General features: G+C 45.8%; 1 protein-coding gene across 2 annotated transcripts in view; it reads right to left on the reverse strand.

Annotated features, from left to right (window-relative positions):
• CLCN3 (chloride voltage-gated channel 3) overlaps positions 1-12,227 on the reverse strand; it is a 215,168-nt gene that overhangs the window by 155,349 nt on the left and 47,592 nt on the right. The gene's annotated exons all lie outside the window — the stretch shown is intronic.

A 12,227-nucleotide genomic window follows, 5' to 3' on the forward strand; every position in this document is an offset into this window, starting at 1 on the left:
GATCAAAGATTACAGGCCATACAACTGGGGACAAGACAAAAATGCAACTCCCTGTAGAGACTTAAAACCTGTACAGCCTTCTCAGTCCCCCTGAAACACAATTCTGACCTGTTCTATCATGTTTCCATTCTAACACTCCCTTCCCTATCTCTCCTTCCTTATCCCTACACTCTGCCACATCATTCACTCTATTCCCCTCTGCTCCCTTCCACATACTCACCCTTTTAGGGTGCTTCACCTTCACTCTGCCACAAACAACTGCAACCTCTCACTCCACAAGGTTGGCAGGCACATGTTGGTGCAAAACGTGACACAAAGCAGCCATTCCAGTTTGTGCTTACATTCATGGGTTCAAAGGTTGCCAATTTCATGCATCAAACGTTTCCAGCACTGAACTGGCAACTTTTCCTCACCTAGCATGAACTTTAAAACAACGTTCTTTACCAACATGAGAATAATATGGATAATTTATTATTATTAATGTTATTATTTTTAATGCTCATATATGGGAGGGAGTAATTCTATAAGGAGGCAGAAAGGCACATAAATGGTGACATTCTAGTTCTCTAGGTACCTACTTTTCTTTATAAAATAGGCACTATAACCAATGCCTTTATTAAGCACCCTGTTACTGAATTAACCTCAGGGTTTTTATCTCCCAAAAGTAGCAGACTATAATTCCAGTCTATTTCTGACCTAATACTCTCCTCCTTAGATTGCAATGCCTGTGACCACAGTATAGCTAACTTAGCATATTCTAGAAACAAATGCATACAAGTCTCAATCTGATAGATGCTCCAGATATAAAGTGCATTCTCCCATATATGTTATTTTGCATCCCTTTTTCTTTTTTTATAATTTATGCCCTGTGAATGATCTATAGCTGTACCTCTTGTAAGTCCACATTTGTTTCTCAACCTATGCCAGCAAAGCACTGTTGCAGAGTTCCATTTTTATCTCTGCTGAAGTCTAGATAAGCGACATCCAATGCAACTTGTACCATACTGTCAGGTTATTAAATGAGGAGACAATTCTGCCAAATCTTCCTCTAACAGACTAAGGCCAAGATGCACAAAAGTCCTCGTTAGAGCTGTTCCGTACCAAATTCCATAACGAATCGGTATGGAACGGCCATGCATAAAGGAAAGGGAATGCAAATGGGCTGCTCGTTGCAGCTCACTTGCATTCACTAACCCTTCGTTAAAAACGTCGGTAATCGGAAGGAATCAAGATGGCGACAAGAGCGGAAGTCGGGACACGAAGCTCCTGAACCCTATCTCAAACGCCTTGCCGAATGGTTAATTTCTCTCCCTAGTGATGGGGAAGAGAAAGGGGAAAACAGCGGTTCCTACCTCCATGGTCCCGCAGTCAACTCCTGCCTCACGTCAGACGACTTTGGATAGTTTCAGGGTTGGGGTTCCTGGTGAGCGTATTTCCACTTCGAATGACCCGGCCCTTCAGAGGACCGAGTGCAGCATTGAGGGAGTAACGTTGAGCCCTCCCTCCCTTACTGCACCTCCGCGACCCGGAGACGATTCGTCACTCATGGGGTCACAACGCATGGAGGCCATGGAATTTCCTGGACCCTCAGCGTCTGAAGGAGGACCCATGAGGACTTCTACCCCAGCAGAGAAACAGCGACGCAGGATTCCGTTTGCAAATCAGCCTCAACTGCCCAGGAGGTCGGGACCGTGAGTACCGGAGGAATGAAGAAACCAGCGGTAGTTACTATGAGTATGTTATGGGACGCTATCCAGGGAGTGAATAGCACTTTGATTGCAATGAATACTTCAGTAAATAGTGAAATAACTGATTTAAAAAAATCTAACCAGATATTCTCTGAACAAATTCAAGCACAGAATGTTAAGATTTTAAAAAACCAAGGAGAAATTCAGAAATTGCATAATCTTATAGAAGCTTTAATTAAGGAAAGAGACGTCCAGGACAGAAAGCTCGAATATCTTGAAAATAATGGACGAAGAAATAATTTGAGATTTTTAAATTTCCCGAAATCCCCCTTGATAAATGCAGTGGATATGCTTAAAAGATATTTCAAGGATGTATTGGGGATTCCGGAGGAGGCATATCCGCCTATAACGAGAACCCAATACATTACAGGAAGACCTGGATTACCTAAAGATAAATCTCAAGCAGATCCTCTAGCTGAATTGAATTTGACAGAGTTCCTGGAAACCTCTCTTGAATTTATTTCTGAAAGAACAACATTATTGGTAACATTCGCGCTTGAACTTGATCGTAATAATATTCTCCGATCATATTTCAGACATATAAACGATTTATTTCTGGGACATAAGATACAAGTTTTCCCTGATATGGCACGTGCCACTCAGAGGAAAAGAAAAGAATTTTTGATTTATAAAGCCAGAGTCTTAAAGTTAGGGGGAACCTTTACTTTGAAATTTCCTTGTAGGTGTTGTATTACCTTTAATTCGGTTAATTACCTTTTTTTTAACCCTACGAAGTTGTTAGATTTTATTGAATCAAAAGAAAAAAGTGCTTCGCCTCTGGAGGTGAACCCGTAATTAGAAGAATGCTGTTAATATTTGGCTGTGGATATATGTTTCACCCTTCCGCTGATTAGTATTATAAAAAATATTACTTATGTAATTTCCTAGATCTTGATTCAAATATTGTGGACAAATGTTATAAAAATATTTTCCTTTAAGAATTTTGGGTAATATGTATTACCTAATAATGTTTAATTTCCAAATTTCCCTTACATTTATGTTTTATAGATATAGATGTAAAAAATTAATAAATAAAGAAATAATAATAAAAAAAAACGTCGGTAATCGGCCCGTTAAGCATGCGCAGAGCAGCCAAGCGTTATGCTGGCTGCTCTGCGCATGCCATAAACGTAAAAAACAAAACAAAACAAACCCCCCCCCCCAAAAAAAACAAACACGTCCTTTATGGACAGCCTTGCCCCTCCCCCCCCGCCCGAGGTAGCCGCTGCTCCCCGCTTCCCCCTGCATAAAAATCAAAACTTTAGCTGCCCCGGCCCCCCTCAATTCCTCCCTTTCTCCCCAGCTCCGCCTCCCACCATTCTCCACCCTGTGCCCGTCGCCGCCGCTCCCCCCTCCACCGGGCCCCCCTCCATCTTACTGGGCCCGCGCAGTGCCTCTCACCTCTGTGTGAAGGCGCTGAACAGGCAAGAACAGCTGATCGCCTCTTCTCCGAGTCTTTGGATGTCTCTCCTTTCCTCCTGGGCCCTTGTCTGAGCGGCAGCGACGACCTCGGGGGGGGGGGGGTGGGGGCGGGGCACAGGGGTGGAGGATGGCAGGAGGCGGAGCTGGGGAGAAAGAGAGAAAGGAAGAGAGGAAGGGAGGGGGGCCAGGGCTGCTAAAGTTTTGATTTTTATGCAGGGGGAAGCGGGGAGCAGTGGTGACCTCAGGCGGGGCGGGGGGGGGGGGGGAAGGCCGTCCATAAAGGACGCTCCAGACGAGCGCCTTTGCCCCCTCCTGATCCTTTTTTTCCCTTTTTTTTAATGCAGGGGGAGTGGGGAGCAGTGGCGACCTCGGGCGTCAATAAAGGATGCTCCTGACCAGCGTTTTTGCCCCATTCGCGATTTTTTTTGGTTTTTACATTTAAGTTGTAGCTGGGCAGCCCCAACGAGAGGTACAGACCTCTCATTAGCTTTCCGGTAGTTTTCCAGCGTTAGGGCAAGCGGAAAACTTTAGTGCATCTCATTTCAATAGGGTTTCGCTCATCTGCATTCCGTTTTCGTTTGCTGCTACCATCGTCGGAAATTGGGCTTTAATGCATGCCAGGGTAGGAAAACTGTTCATTAAAGGCTTCTTAAAGCCTCGTTTAGTTTAGTGCATCTTGCCCTAAGTTGGAGGCTAGACCCATGTTCCTTCATGGGGGAAGTGTAACAGTGTCTTTACCTGAAAGATCAAAAACAAATGACTACTGGAGAAAGTGACATCAGCCATCCAAATGCCAGCCAACCAGAGAGAAGCAGAGGTGCTTATAGGATGAAAATAGTCTGGAATGATGGTTAGAAAACTTAAACCACTGAGGCCCTCATGATCAAAAGCCCCGCGCTGTTCCAAACAGCGCCCTAAAAATAGCACCGGGATAGCGCAGGGCTTTTCTGCATCAATGATCAAAGATAATGCATGCAAATCTAAGCAGCGCTATTATCTTTGATTATCATGTTGAAGTGCGGGAGAATTGCGCCCGAGCATGAGCTAAGCACAATCCTCCCGCACTTGTTTGACAGGTCTGGGCTGTCAAAAGCCCAAACCTGTCAAACAGCTTGCCGAGGCCCGAACAACGAGACAACGAGGGCTGGAGCTCCGGTGTGTCTCCAGCCCCCCCCCCCCAAACCCCCAGAAAACGTTGTGGCCGCCGCCGGCGGCGGCCAAACCCTCTCCCACCCTCCCACCCAGCGATGGGGGGGCTGGAGGTCTGGTGGACCTCCGGTCCCCCCGACGATCCCACCCCCTCCATGTTCAGGGAAGGCTGGAGATCTGGTGGGTCTCCAGCCCCCCCAAACCCCCAGAAATTGAGAAGTGGCCGCCTCCGGCCAAAGGTTCTCCCACCCTCCCATCCATCGACTCCAGCCCCCAACCCCCCAGTCGATGGATGGGAGGGTGGGAGAACCTTTGGCCGGAGGCGGCCACTCAACGGTTTCTGGGGGGCTGGAGACCCACCGGACCTCCACCCCCCCCCCCCCCCGTCGCTGGGTGGGAGGGGGGGAGAGCCTTTGGCTGGAGGCAGCCACTTCTCGATTTCTGGGGGTTTGGGGAGGCTGGAGACCCACCGGATCTCCAGCCCTCCCTGAACACGGAGGGGGTGGGATCGTCGGGGGGGGGGGGGGGGCAGGAGGTCCACCGGACCTCCAGCCCCCTGATCGCGTTTGCTTTGGGGGGGAACGGGGGCCTGCCAGCATGCAACTGCATGCTGGACAGGGCTCATCATTCCTCCCCAATGATCCGCAAAATCTAATGCCAGCTCGGAGCTGGCGTTGATTTTGCCGCGGCCTGCGACCCAATCTTTGGCGCGCTGGACGCTGATCATTGGGGATGAATGCGTTAAGCGCTGATTAGCATGCATTTGCAAGCTAATTGCGCTAGAAGCCCTGTTTAGCATGCATTTGCATGCTACTTGCGCTAAGAGCCCTCGAGTGCGTTGTTTCAGGTGCTCGAGGGCTCTGATCATGGGTCGGCAGCAAACTCCGGCACTAGTATGGCGTTAACAGCCTCTAGCGCAGGAGTTTGCTTTTGATCATGTGGGCCTGAAAGTGATGGAGAAATTGCAGCTGTTTTTGCAGTCAAGAGGCAAGGCTGCAGCCCGAGCACAGTCCCCACAGAGCATGGCTTTGGGGCAATTGGATAGCATTGCAGGAGCCGGACTTGTGGCCGATGGAGATACTTTGCAGATTTGACTGGTGAGTTCCATGCTATGTTTATATTTATATAAAATTTGATATACCTCCATCTTCTGACTGACAGGTCAAAGAGGTATACAAACTCAAATCATTTAAAGAAAAGAACTTCATAAAATTATAGGAAAGTGCATGCATTCACACTAAGAACAAAGGTGACTATGAAAGCTGCTGGCTAAGATAAGATATATGCATGGGGACCTTAAGGCAGTGCTTCTCAATCCTCACCTGGATGCACACCTTTATCAGTAAGATTTTCAGAATTACTACTACTTATCATTTCTATAGCGCTACTAAACGTATGCAGCGCTGTACACGAACATGAAGAGACAGTCCCTGCTCGACAGAGCTTACAATCTAATTAGGACAGACAAACAGGACAAACAAAAAATAAGGGAATATTAACGTGAGGATGATGAAATAAGGGTTCTGAACAAGTGAATAAGGGTTAGGAGTTAAAAGCAGCATTACAACATTGTATTGTATGCAAATCTATATCATGCATATTCATTGGGGTAATCCTGAAAATCCAACAGGCTAGGTATGACCAGCCTCCAGGAGAGTGTTGAGAAACACTGCCTTTGGAAACTCAGTGTGCAAGTGGAGGAGGCAGAGAGGAAGACTGAGGAACCTGCAGAGATCCTGACTAGATTGGATAAACAGGATAAGAATTATCAAGAGTTAAAGTATAAAATGGACAATCTGGAAAACTGTAATCAACGTAACATTAATTTCAGAGGGCTTCCAGAGACAACTGACATTGAGAACATGGAAGCTGTACTGTTCCAAGTATAGTGTAGTTTAAACAGCCAGCTTAAACCATCTCCAAGCAGAAGCTTCACCAGTAGATGCTCAATTCTTAAGCAATTCTTCTTTATTGTAGTACTCAGAATAAACAAAGAAAATCCAATTTACAGTTCAGTTGCTTGTAAAAGAATTGTGGCCTTCTGGCCATAGAGTCTGTATCTAGCCACCTCAGAGGCAAGGAGAGCCCAGCTGAGGAGAACTCAGAGAAAATAAATGGGGAACAACTTGGGTAATGTCTTTGGGAGATGACTTGGGAAATGTCTTGAGGAGATGGTGAAAAATCTTAATGGGATTACAGTAGATTAAGGAGGGATCAGCCCCTAGAACAGCTGCTGATCACAAAGGCATGTAGGAAGACTGGGCTCTCTCACACAGCCCGCAGGGACAGAGAGAGAGGGCTGGTCCTAGCTCAGAGCTAACAGCCAATAAGGAAAGCTCACAAGAAGTCAGTCATGGGAAACTGCAAACTATAGGAAAAGCAGTCCTAATATACAGTGCTATTGCACAAACAATGCAATTAAATACAAATAATATTCATACTGTTTTAATGTGCCATTAATACTGTATTCCTGATTTAGCCTATGTAAGCCACATTGAGCCTACAACCAGTGGGAAAAATGTGGGATATAAATACTTTAAATAATAAATATTAATATACATCACAATATACCCTGCCTCTATGAATATGGGGGAAGAACAGAAGCAGTGATGTGTAGTTTGTGCCAGACCCTGCTGGATTGAATAAGGACTTATGATGACATAACTGCAATGGAACTAGGGCAAGCTCACAGGACCTTGGAAAAGCCACCAAATAATAAATCAAGGGACAGTGTGCATTATTTATTAAGCATACAGATGCTTACCTCCTTCTGGATATAGTGTGAGTGAAGGGACCTATCCAGTACAATGAGGCACTGGTAGACTTATCCACATTTACACTGACCAGAACATAGTAACATAGTAGATGACGGCAGAAAAAGACCTGCACGGTCCATCCAGTCTGCCCAACAAGATAAACTCATATGTGCTACTTTTTGTGTATACCCTACCTTGATTTGTACCTGTCCTCTTCAGGGCACAGACCGTACAAGTCTGCCCAGCACTATCCCCGCCTCCCACCACCAGCTCTGGCACAGACCGTATAAGTCTGCCCAGCATTTTCCCCAATCTCCACGATTCTCTGGAGGATAATTCCAGAAGAAGAGGGAACCAGATCTGACAGGCGAATAAGGTACGATCAGAATCACAGTCCTGTGGTCTTGCTTGAGTTTCAGCAAAGTCCTCCACACAAGAGGTATGGGAGGGTATGCATACAGAAGACCAATTCGCCAATGAAAGAGGAAGGCATCCAACGCTAGTCTGTCATGGGCCTGGATCCTGGAACAGAACCAAGAGACCCTGTACTTGAGTTGAGTGGCAAAGAGATCCACCAAGTGGGTACCCCATGCTCGGTAGATCTCCCAGGCAATGCCCATGTTGAGAGACAACTCATGAAGTTGCATAACCCTGCTTACTCTGTCAGCCAGGCTGTTGTTTTTGCCTGCCAGATAAGTGGCTCGAAGGAATATGCCATGCTGATGAGCCCAACGCCACATCCGGATGGCCTCCTGACACAGAGGGAATGATCCGGTGCCCCCTGCTTGTTGGTGTAATATATAGTAAACTGATTGTCCATTTGAATGAGTACAATTTGGTGAGACAGCCAATCTCTGAAAGATTTTAGAGTGTTCCATATCGCTCAAAGTTCCAGAACAAATGCTTGTTCTTTTGGCCGCTGCCGGAGACAGGGTGCTGGGCTCAAAGGGCCCTTGGTCTGTCCCAGCATGGCGATGCTTATGTCTTAAGATTGATCTGGAGATCTGTTTCCTAGGAAGACCAAGCACCTTGAGTGTGAAACCCATCTTCATGAGTTCCCCAACCCAGGAGAGATGCATCAGTCATCAGTACTTTTTGTGGCTCAGAAATTTGGAATGGAAGTCCCAGAATCAAATGGTCCAACAAAGCAGGGAGCAAGCAAGCAAGCTCCAGGGACACTCGGATGACATCTTCAAGAACTCCAATGGCTTGGCACCAATGAAAGGCCAGGGTCCACTAGGCAGTGTGTACTGAGCCCCCCCAACTGTACACCACTACCATAGCCCTTAGGGATGAAGGGGGGCACCTACATGTGGGTACAGTGGGTTTCTGGTGGGTTTTGAAGGGCTCACATTTACCACCACAAGTGTAACAGGTGGGGGGGGGGGGGGGGTATGGGCCTGGGTCCACCTGCCTGAAGTGCACTGCACCCACTAAAACTGCTCCAGGGACCTGCATACTGCTGTCATGGAGCTGGGTATGACATTTGAGGCTGGCATAGAGGCTGGAAAAAATATTTAAAAAGTTGTTTTTTTTAGGGTGGGAGGGGGTTAGTGACCACTGGGGGAGTAAGGGGAGGTCATCCCCGATTCCCTCCTGTGGTCATCTGGTCAGTTCGGGCACCTTTTTGAGGCTTGGTCGTAACAAAAAAAATGGACCAAGACACCGAAGTGCTCATCAGGGACGTCCTTCTTTTTTCCATTATCGGTCATGGACGCCCATGTGTTAGGCACGCCCCAGTCCCGCCTTCGCTACGCTTCCAACACGCCCCTGTGAACTTTGGTCGTCCCCACGATGGAAAGCAGTAGAGGACGCCCAAATTCAGCTTTCAATTATGCCGATTTGGGCGAACCCTGGGAGAAGGGCGACCATCTCCCGATTTGTAGTTAGGTGCTAGGGCACTTTGGCACTACCTTTAGGTGCAACTTTATAGAACTGCTCCCTTAGCTAGCTTGTCCATGCAAAATATGTTAATCTATAAATAACTGCATGCACATTAACATCATTATCCTTTTCCAACAACTGGTGTGAAAATCAAAAGTTTAGCAATATCCCTAATGTTAAAAAAAAAAGTCCAAAAAGATCTATGCAAATGCAGGATACCTCAGAAGTCAAAACAGTGGAACATTTAGAAATCTTTGAAAAAGTGATTACTAAATCAGTTCTTTGCATTTAGCTGCTAATCACTCTCAAGCATTTATACTCAAGTATAAAGGTCTACAGAATATTCAGGGTTAAAAGAAATGTTTGAGAATGTAAAATAAACTAGCAAACTCTAGATTTGAATTCCACAACTTTTGTATTTCCCTAGACCCTGGTGAATTACAACTCAAATTTCAACATCAATGCTCTGCAAGTTCCCTCTTTCTCTAGTCTGATTTTCAATTCACTAAATCCAAAATCAGTTCACAAGTCAGAAGATTTTAAAGTAAGCCTATCAGTCCAATGACAGCAAAATACATACCAGTTAGTAGTTGCAGTTTTCAAACTATAATTAGCTTCTTTTTCTCTTGCTCAAACTTGGGGCTCACTAAAAATTACAAACTTTATCGTCTGAAGCTGGCTGTTATGTTCAGTTCATTAAACTCAAGGAACAACTCCTATTCTTGGTCTTATGATGCTGAATTCATGCTGAGAATCATATGACTCCTACAATTATACAGTATTGAAAAAACTAGAGCTGCAACATTACAGAATACATTCATCTTTATTGCATTACTATATGCCTTGAATTTCATTTAACTAGCTTATTTTAGCAAGATTATTTTCTTATATAGAAACAAAGGTCAAGGTGCTTATTTTAAAAGTATCTCTATATATAAATAGAAAGTATTTAACTATGTAAATGCCATTTTTAATAGATAATGGCAAGTATGTAAATGTTTCTGCTTTACAATATGCTACTGTTGAAACGCCACAGATAACTTATCTTGACTCCCAATGTAATAGTGTCAATTCCATACTTGTTGAGATTGATATACACTGGGATCTCAATTGTTTGATACAGAGATATATCCATTGTTTACGCTCAGGATCTTTCAAGTCTAGTTTCTGACATTATTGGATATTTGACAGGGTGGAGTTTTTGGGGGGGGGGCTAGATGCTGCTGCGCCGGGCCCATGCCTTATAGCCCGACGATCTTGGGCTGGCTGGGTGGTGTTACTGAATCCCTTTTTTTCTCCACTTTATATGGTAGAAGATTTGGATTGATCTGTGGGTGACTACGGACTCCTGTTTCTTACTAATTAACACAGTTAGTGTGATATTGTGATTTTTGATTTTCGTATCAATTATTTGCAAGCTTGAGTGCATGAATAAGTGCCTGCCTGTTCCGATTCCCCTTTCAATACTGACCTTCCCCAAACCACTCCCCCTACTTGCCAATTCCCTCTCCCACCCCAAATCAACAGATTTGGCAGCCTGACTGCTAGTGGTAATAGCATGAAATCACTGCTAGGGATCACAGTTGCCATTTTCGAATCTGGAGCTGATGGAGCACTAGCGAAGAGGGATTACTTCTGCTCCCACTACACACCAGGGAACCCAGTAAGACCTCATGAAGGGATCAGTGTGGGTGGTTTAGAGAAGTCAACATTAGGAAGGATTGAAGTTGGGGGGAGGGGGAGGGAATTGGTGCTACATGATCAGGTATGCCTGAAAATATGGAGCAGCAATTTTAATCTATGTGCAGCTTTTAACATCACAATTGTCTTTGGATGTGAGAAGCATTAATGTACAGTCCTGCATATATTTTACAAAGAAATTCTGTATCTGACAGACAGGGCCAAGGGGGGGGGGGGGGAATTTACCCCCCGGGCCCAGCCTCCAAGGGGGGCTCGGCAATGGGGTCTGTCTCTCTTGAATAATATTATTATTGGGTCCCAGGCCTAGCTTTGGTTCAGGCTCCAAAATGAGAGAAACACTTATAGGCCTGTGTCTCTGACTTGAACTTCAGTGTTGCTCAAAGGTACAAGCTATTGGGATACTGCAGAACAAACAGAAAACCGCAAGGGTGGGGGGTCTAACTGACAGGGTAACATTATTTGGCAATATGGTGGCCACAGTTGTGTTAGTGAAAAACAGTACAAAATGGCTCCTCAGGAAGATGTAGCAATATGGTGGTAACAGATGGTCTTGAAAAACAACAAAGATGGTTTCATGGGAAGATGACCAGGTGTCACAGAAAATGTGGTAGTCACACCACTCCTCAAAAAACCATCACTTGACCCTACCTGTCCCTCCAACTACCGCCCCATTTCTCTCCTACCCTTCCTCTCCAAGATACTTGAAACGCCGTTCACAGCCGCTGCCTTGATTTTCTCTCCTCTCATGCCATCCTTGACCCACTTCAATCCTGCTTTCGCCCCCTACACTCGACGGAAACGGCACTATCTAAAGTCTGCAATGACCTGTTCCTTGCCAAATCCAAAGGTCACTTCTCCATCTTTATCCTCCTCGACCTATCCGCCGCTTTTGACACGGTCAATCACAACTTACTTCTCGCCACACTGTCCTTCACTTGGGTTCCAGGGCTCTGTCCTCTCCTGGTTCTCCTCTTATCTCTCCCACCGTACCTTCAGAGTACATTCTCAGGGTTCTTCCTCCACCCCCATCCCGCTCTCTGTTGGAGTTCCTCAGAGATCTGTCCTTGGAACCCTTCTTTTCTCAATCTACACCTCCTCTCATGGGTTCCCTAATCTCCTCTCATGGGTTCCAATATCATCTTTATGCTGATGACAACCAGCTTTATCTCTCTATACCAGACATCACTGCATAAACCCAGGCTAAAATATCGGCCTGCTTAGCTGACATTGCGACCTGGATGTCCAACCGCCACTTGAAACTGAACATGGCCAAGACCGAGCTTATTGTCTTCCCTCCCAAACCCAATTCTCCTCTCCCTCCACTCTCTATCTCTGTTGATAACACCCTCATCCTCCCCGTCTCATCTGCCCGCAACCTCGGGTCATCTTCGACTCCTCCCTCTCCTTCTCTGTGCATATCCAGCAGATAGCCAAGACCTGTCGATTCTTCCTCTATATCAGCAAAATTCGCCCTTTCCTCTCTGAGCACACCACCTGAACTCACATCCACTCTCTCATTACCTCTCGCCTTGACTACTGCAACCTACTCCTCACTGGCCTTCTACTT

This window comes from Microcaecilia unicolor, chromosome 2 (genome assembly GCF_901765095.1).
Source record: "Microcaecilia unicolor chromosome 2, aMicUni1.1, whole genome shotgun sequence".
Classification (NCBI taxonomy): Eukaryota; Metazoa; Chordata; class Amphibia; order Gymnophiona; family Siphonopidae; genus Microcaecilia; species Microcaecilia unicolor.